The 8,665-nt window shown below is 42.4% G+C and overlaps 1 long non-coding RNA gene across 1 annotated transcript; it reads left to right on the top strand.

The window, feature by feature from the left end:
* The first annotated feature begins 1,504 nt into the window (after window positions 1-1,504).
* LOC125756614 (uncharacterized) lies at window positions 1,505-4,101 on the top strand. Its single transcript, XR_007414634.1, has 2 exons — window positions 1,505-1,855; window positions 3,940-4,101. It is a non-coding gene; the product is annotated as an uncharacterized LOC125756614 (long non-coding RNA).
* The last annotated feature ends 4,564 nt before the right edge of the window (window positions 4,102-8,665 follow it).

The following is an 8,665-nucleotide window of genomic DNA, read 5'->3' as shown; positions in this document are numbered from 1 at the left end:
TGTAATTCGTGCAAACTGTTTCTTGAATTGGTGAATTGGAGAAATAAGTCTATACGCAGCTTTTTTCACCGCGAACACAATCCCGAGCTGAATATAACGTCACTGAGGGGAGGATGTCATGTCAGGCACACTGAGAACTTCATTATGATAAACATAAACAGTAAAATTTCGCATATAGGACAAGCATCATGCCTACAGATGAATTTAGACTGGTTTTCCATAGGTAATTACAGAGATAATACATAAACACGAAGAGTACTTCTTCAGCCGTAAGTATGTACATAGCATATTCACGCACCGAGAAGAAGCACTGGGGCCAGGATAGAAAGCTGGTCCACTTGAGTTGCGGATCGAGACTTCGCAGAGAGCATATTCTACAACTGTTTACCCCTCCTTGGGCAAACGCATCAGTTCTTGCCTTCTCGAATACTCAGAAAACGTTTCCGTCCTGAAATAAAGCAATTGAAAACTAAGAATTCCAACTATACAAATTACGCAGTGGCATGAGGCAAACGTGGTTTCGTGGTCTCGGCTCAGTGCAAGCTGCGATACATTAAGCAGTTTTAGAATAGCGTATAGGCGAAGTTAGCGTTTGCCGCCCGCTATTTCAGTCACTTAACGGGAGCCCACAAGCGGTTAGCGTACGACGCATGCGCATTTGCACGAAAAGCCTGCGCAAAGGTTTGCGTACGCTATTCTAAAATTGGCTATTGAGTCTCGGAAATGCGTATTTAAACTATGGCGAGTGATAAACAGGCAAACAAAGCAAAACGCACATCCATCACGCAGTCATGTCATAGCCGCAACAGTTAAGCTATGAGTCTCAAGTGCTTTAATTTCACTGCTTCCAGGAACAGCGATATTAACTGCAACATCGTGCTGTTCACGATTCAGCCATATTAAAAAAACAGTAACTGTGTTGTCCAAATGCAACACGTTATGTGGGCTGCGAGCGCACGCCGCATGCTCACCTTTAGTTTTTCGGAACATAGAAGAATATTGGATGCGAAGCCCACCACTGGAGATGCGGGCGCTGCAATCGTTGTGACGTGCAGGGTTGGATCACGTGATCTCAGTCTGCTCTGGCAAGCGAAGCGCACGGTTGAGCGCGTTGCTTTTAACCGCGATTTCCAGGCTTTTCTGCCTTTGCAACGCGTTGTTTTGCTCTGACTTCATGTGCGCCGACACCTAGAGAGTACACATTGTGGGAGAGTGCAGTCAAACTCATCGGCGGCATGGTACTTTACTGCTCCGTGCCACGGTGCTCTACGTACGCGAAGGAGCCAGGCGGAGCTTTCACTTTTACCCCAAGGAAAGAAAACTACGCAACGCATGGCTTGTAAAGCTTCGAATGGGCAAGGAACCAAGCTCCTACGCACGTGTGTGCAGCAAGCACTTCCGCGACGAAGACTTCGTGTACGGAGTGGGAGCGCGAATGTTCGATGAGTAGTAGACAACGTGCGGCGATCGTTCACGTACTAGTGTTCAGCGAGTGATACGTGATACGCAATGCTTGTACCACATGGCGGCCAGTTCTATTTACGCCGCTGGTGAGCAGTAGGTGATCGCCGAGGGACTGAATGCAGCCACAATGCATCGCAAGGACTCGCACTTTCATGCGACACAGAAATGCTAGCTCGGAATCCCGAGTGCTTGCCGGTGGCGCAAGAAGTATCGCGTTTCAATGGCTGTGCACTGTTCATTGGCCGTAAACCGCTAGCATAACATGTTTCTTCCGCGGCAGGGTGGAAAAAGCGCTGCCTTGAAGCCGGAGCTGTGCCGTCGAAGACTTTACCGGTGCGCCCGTTGGATCGTCCGCGTACTGAGCGTCGCCAAATCCGCAAGCAGCAGAGTGGTTAGTAATTTTTTATTTTTAATTAGTCAGCTACGTGGTGCCACGCTTGTTGCTCGTAGCGTGTGCACACCGCTTCGATGCTTCGAATGAGTACTTGGCATTATTGCTCTGGTTCTGTTCGGGCATGCTTACTGGTGCGCTGCCAACATTTAGTTAATATGAAGTCTTTTCGTTTTATTTGCTAAAAAAAGCAATTTCCAATACGAGACTGCATTAAAGCTCGTGAATTAGTAGTCAAGCTGAAGTGCGAAGATTTGTTTATTTCAGCTCTTCATCTGTAATTGTTGTATCGTGTGCACTTTGGTAACATTGTTTACAATGGAATATTAACTGGTCCATGAAGATGCACAAGTGTGATCATATTAAAATTATTCGTTATATTTTTCAATACATAGTGTTTAGGGTGCTACGTGCCAAGTCGGATAAAGGTTTGGGCATTTGTTCGGTCAGCATGGCTTTGAGTCACTTGTGTAGACGCGGTTAGCATCTGTCAGCATCCTGCATCGTGCGCATAGGGCACTTCTCACTTCCTAGATCTGAAATTTACTTATGTGTGGCATGTGTAGATCTTTTCAGGTGACTAAAATGCTGTTGACAAGAAAAGAATGCAGTGAAATTTATTCTTATCAACCACATTTAATTCTGAAACAAAGATTTGCTACAGACTGTGGTTCTGTGGTTACTTCTGTAAGCTTTCATGTTAAAGAGACAGGGTGTGCTAACACTGACACAAGAGAGAAGGCAAGACACCACAAATGCCTTACCATAAGACACCACAGACACCAAGGCCGTTTATGGTGTCTTCTCCTTATGTACGGGTTTGCATGCCCTGTCTCTTTAACGTGAATACGTACCAACTAGCTCAGCTCTGTTATTCTAACCTTCCGTAAGTTGTTCACTGCTTTTATGAAACAATTGAACGTCACCGTATGCCCTCTATATCAAACCTTTTATAGTCCTGTTTGGTGATGCTAATAAACGAGTTTTTATTTTCAGTTTGTGTAAACTGCGTTTCACGAACGCGGTTGTATAAACCGCACTCTTGTCAGGAAGTTTGAGGTGCAGATTATGACTGAGCTGAGGTAGGAGCAGCGTGTGCCTCTTGTTTTAGCATATTTGGCCCCGCATAAACGTATTACCAACTGCAGAAAGCATAAATGACAAGTAAGTTGTGAGCAAGCAAAAATGAGGTACTTTATTTATTGCCCAACGCACTTAGTAGCAAGATGAAACAATGCTCCTCACACTTCAAAACTTGCAGATCTGAAGAAAACTTTTGTTAACATGCATGGTCATGAATCTATATCTTCTTGGATTATTCGCACATATTTTGATGCGCAGTGCCGATGTACACATTGCCTTGCGACTGAGTTAATTACTGCATGATAGCTTTACTGCAGGCACAAAACCATTGTAATGGCTTTAAACAGCGATATCCTGCAAAGCACATTATCACTGAGTGCTTGACTTGAGTGATATTATGCAAGAGGACTAACTTGAGCTAGTTAGCTGAATATTGAGATACTCAATAAACAGTGCAGACAGCACGACTACGGTGTTGTCTTCTCATAGTCCTGCTGTATGTGCTGCTCGTTCAGTTTGTCGAGATATAATGCACATTATATTAAGTGGAAGTAGATTGCAAAAGTTTTGTGGAGGGCAATGTTTGTGAGTATTCAAAGTAACAACTTGTAATTTAACACATATCATAGGAAATAGCTCAAATAAATTCAGCTTAGCCTTCTGCAGTGTCTTGAACCTGAAGTGTATCACGTACAATTTTGTAAACAAGTTTGTATATTTTTAACATGAACTCTCAAACATGCAAGAGCTCCGATGTGGCAGTTACGTATGTGTCAAAAGTTGAAGTGGCTGCAAGTATTGCAGTAAGTAGTGACCGCATAAGACACAGAGGTCTGTGTGACATTGTAAATGTTTCTGAAATGTTACAGCAACCTAAGGTAGGTGGAGTAAACACACAACTTAAAGTGTGCTACTTTTGCTTGTGTGGTTGTCCCTTTTATTAGGGACATTTATATTGCAGCTTGACACAAACAGTGAAAAAAATTGGACACATCTTTTAGTGGCAGCAGACGTGCCATTGGCGACGGTACATCCCACCCCCAAGCCCCCTGCAGATACTCTAGACGTCCAGGTACAATCATCTGAATATGAGATTCAGCAGAGCTTGGGCACATCCGCCTTCAGCAACCACCAAGATGTTAACAGTGAAGATGGCCTGGAAGGTTAGTTTGATGGTCCTATTGCTACCTGGCTCATGTTCGATTTTTCGTACAACACAGTTTAACAATCTTGTGCTTCAGATGTTCCTGCTGCAGCGCTTGCCTTCAGAAGAGAAATTGGACTTTAAGTTAACACCCTTGATGCTGAGAGACATCAACCACTCAGCATAGCGCGTGTAAAAACTCAAAAAGACCTAAGTGTAATCACTGGTCTTCCATGCTACCAGCTATTTTATAATCTTTGTGATCTGTACACTGACAGCCGCATGCTTATGCAGGCAAAAAGCGTTTGCCTATGCAACGAAGATGCGGTGCGAATGACTATGATGAAGCTCCACCACAATGTGCCATTTTCACTAATTGGGGTACTTTTTGGCATTCATCGCACTAAGCAGCAGATATTCAAAGCAACAATTGCAACACTAGCAGAAATACTGCAAACCGCAGTATTCTGGCCTAGCAAAGAGGCGGTTGTCGACAACCTCACCGTCCATTTTGAGGAATACCCAAATGTGCGTGCGTTTTGGACTGCACGGAAATCCCCACTGCAGAGACCAAAAGATCTGGAGTCACAGCTACGCACATACAGCTGGTACAAGGGTACCTATACAGCTAAGGTTTTAGTCTGTGAATACCTGGAGGCCATATTAGCTTTCTGAGCAAGGCATGTGGTGGAAGGGCCTCGGATTCCTTTATTACAAAGGAAAGTAAATTCTTGAGAAGTTTTTGCCTTCTATAGATAGTGTAATGGTTGACAAGGGCTTTCTGATCGATGAACTCTGCCTTCAGCACCATGTAACTATGGTTCCCCTCCATTTTTACGTAAAAAAAACAGTTTACACAGCGTGAAGCTCAACAAAACCAGAGCATTTCAGCTGCCCGCGTCATGTGGAGCGCGCCATTCAGCGTATGAAAGTTTTCAAGATTCTGTCGGGAAACCTTGGCACTGAGCTTTTCCCGTACATTGATGATATTTTAACCGTCATTGCAAGAATTTTCAATTTGTCAAAACCGATTTTCAGTGCTGAGAAGTTCTTGAATGAGTGAAATCGCTTTGTGACATGCCTAAAAGAGGCATTACATCCCCATCAGTGTCAGGGTGCCACCAGTTCACTAGAAAGGCCAGTAATGCAGCAACATGTTATGCATGCACCGAAAACAGTTCAGTGTGTTTCGTATTGCTTCTCAACCATGCCCAATATGGTTTAGAAGAGCTATAGCTGGGATATAATTTTTCCTGTATTATTTTTTATGGCGACTTCTTGTCTGTATGTCTTCCTTTTCAGTATTGTTTATACGAATATACTTCACATGTAACTTTGAATATTGGTTTGATTAGATGTGCATTTTTTTTTTTTTTTAGCTTTGTTATGCTCATGTATTTTCTTTCATCTTTGCTGATTTTTTAGATATATACATGTAATTTTTCGCTCTTTGTCATAGTAACATATGTCTTCGTGTAGTGATTCACCCTGTGTAACCTTGCTTCCTTACCCACAGTAATGACATTCTGAAAAGGATGCAATGCAAAACTATTTATTTACATAGACAGCTGCACATTAAAAACACTATTGATCAACATAACTGTAGTCCTCAATTTAGCACCCCTCAATGCAGTGTGGCATCAGGAAATTGAACACCATTAATGTGCAGCTCTCTCAAGTACTCACACAGGTGGGTGACATTAAAAACACCAAAAACAGTTAGAAACACCAGTACAGCATCCCTCGCAGAGCACAGTGTGGCAAAAGCAAAGAAACACACGATTTTATTACGAAACCTCACATTCTCTATTGCACTGTTTATGTTATCTAGTTGGCCTTTCGCACTAGAGTGTTATTAAGATGTGCATGCAGATTAAACAACGCCTCTTCGGCATCTTGTAATGTTTACTGTGCTATATGTGGCAAAACATAGCATTTGAAGAAGTACACGGCCCTTTCTACAACAGTGTTGCAAAAACTTCATCGAAATCAACAGAAAATAAAAGAAAGTGTTCAGTGTCTTGAAACACAAAAAAGTCACTCCTGTGAACTTTTGCGAGCATCATTTGAATTTGAACTTGGCAGAAATACTTGCTGGTTTTCTTAAGGCACACATTTTCATCATTAGACACTGCGATCTCTTCTGCCTGAATTTATCTAGGCTAATTGGACTTCACCTCCAGAGTCCGCTGCGGGAAGCAATCACAAGTGACTAGCCCATCTGGTGATGCGCCAATACAGGGGTGCTCCTTTGAAATTAGGAGGCCAGTGTCTTTCACTGTAAGACTTGTATGCGACCCAATGGCTGTGTAGACCTCTTTTGCTGTCTGTTCTAGCAAAATCCCTCGTGACATTGCAGAAGTTGAACATTGTGCTCTCTCATATAGACTTCAAAAGAGGCCGCACGTCATGAGGCCCCATTTTTGCCCTTAATGTGTGCACCCTTGTGTAAACTGTATATGCAATGGAGGCTGTCACCATCCCTCTTCTGTACAGCATCCAGTGTAGTGAATCTGCTTGTTGTGTGGTTATGGAAGTGATTTATTCTATGTTTGAGTCTGTGAATGTATGCTGAATGTACTGTACATGTCATCTGTTGACCTGGCTCCAGTTGCCATTGCTTGTGCAACTGCTTCAGTGAGTGTTGATGGTCGTGTGACAAGTGCGCTTTGCTGCTCCACAATTGCGTTACTGTTCTCCTGTCGAGTGGCTGCTGGGGATGCTGCAGACCTGCACGTTCCCTCCGACTTATCTTGCCTCACAGCTAGAGGAGATGCTCTTGATGCACCAGCATTGCTTCCTGTCAAACAAAAAGAGTCATCGTGACACCTGTGAGAACCCTTTTGTGTACAAAAAAGATCAGATGAATAAAATGAAGAGGTTAGCCTTTTTCTATCTTACTTCTTGTTCAATACACAACATCATAATTACTCAAAAGCCTTGGCAAAAACGTGGTTGCTTAAAGACTGAATAAATCCAAGTAATCTTGCAATAATCTTCATCACCATCACAAACAGCTACCAGCTTCATTGTATGCATGCTTACTGCCTTCACGGTGGCGCAGTGCCGAACACACATGAGGCAATCCATGGAGCAGCCTCTCGAGGATGTTTTTTTCAGGTATTCTGACTTCTTTCCTCGGCTGAAAGAGATGAATTTATGTTTATATAGCATATTTCTTAAAAATGATGTGTCCTTGCCATTGTTTTTAGGCTATTATGTGGCTTGGTGTTATACTCTTCATTTTTATTTGTTACAGTTTACATGTGCTGCAACAAGGTAATTGACGGAGCACTGATAATCAAGCCATTTCTTCATTTAACTTATTAAGTGATCAGAACTGCCTAGTGATTTACTGCATGCCAAGTGCAGCTATTGCAACTCTCACGTACCACTGCAATTACGGTTCTCCATTTCCTAGGCAATAATTCACAATTAAATTAGTCACTTACCTTTTTCGAGCATGGCAACTCTGCAATCAGCCTTGTTTGATATTCTTTCTTGCATCTGTCAGCTGTTCTTTACCCCATTGCTGAGGCATATCAGTAGAAGAAAGGACGTCAAACGTTTCTGTCGCATGAATGTGTAGTAGTAGTGCTATCATGTACTTACACTTGTGCTGCCTATATGAAAATAAAAAAACAGTATTAGATTGCAAACACTTTGCTACGAGTACTGTTCTAAATGAATATAAAGGTCCAGTGGCGTAGCCAAGAGGGGGGGCGAGGGGGGAAACCCCAGAAAATTTTCAATTTTGCTTGCGTATATATATACGCGCACATACAAATGCACGCACGAACATGCATAAAGAAAGGTTGAAACCCCCGCCCCTGAAAAAATATTTCCGGCTACGCCTCTGTCAGGTCTCAATATCCCTTAATTGCAAATATTTTATTGACGACAATTTACCCTTACCCTGCTTTGCAAGAGCACGATGCACCTGTCTCCTGTCTTTACTGCAATTTCCAGCTCATGAGCTTCCTGTTTATAGATGATGTCTGCAGAATGGAACATAACAACGTGGACGGAATACAAACACTAAACTTCCCATGGAAGTCTCATTTGAGCCAATCTAGACAATCTGAAGTTACGATAACCAGATTTCGATGCCGTGTCCCCCCCATTAAATCTATACTTACTCAGAGCTGGTCTGACGATATCGCCCTATGTCAATTCTGCGGAGAATTAGAAATATTGCCATTTCTTTTTGTCATGCCGCAGATATTCAATTATTAGATCACGCTGCTCATTACTCCGCTGTTAAAAATAGGCTTAAACTTAACTGAAAATTGTACTAAGCTTCGGAGCCTCAGGGTTGGGATACTGCCATAGAGTGCCTTCAATGCCGTGTGTAATTTCATACAAACCACTAAAAGTGTACCATTTTAATTTTCCTTCAAAAACGCTCTTTATTAAAATGCGGTTCAATATATCGAATCTCACCAAATTGTTCTGATCAGGTTAATACGGCTGTCTGAAATACGAGCTCAATAGCATAATTTTGAAGTCTTAATTTGATGTCTTATTATTATTACCATTTACACTCTTAAATTTTTTTTTATTCATTTCACATTCTTTGAATA

The sequence above is a fragment of the Rhipicephalus sanguineus genome, unplaced genomic scaffold, assembly GCF_013339695.2.
Source record: "Rhipicephalus sanguineus isolate Rsan-2018 unplaced genomic scaffold, BIME_Rsan_1.4 Seq301, whole genome shotgun sequence".
In the NCBI taxonomy this organism is placed as follows: Eukaryota; Metazoa; Arthropoda; class Arachnida; order Ixodida; family Ixodidae; genus Rhipicephalus; species Rhipicephalus sanguineus.
Note: the sequence above shows the minus strand (reverse complement) of the source record. Positions and strands in the feature narration are given on the sequence as shown.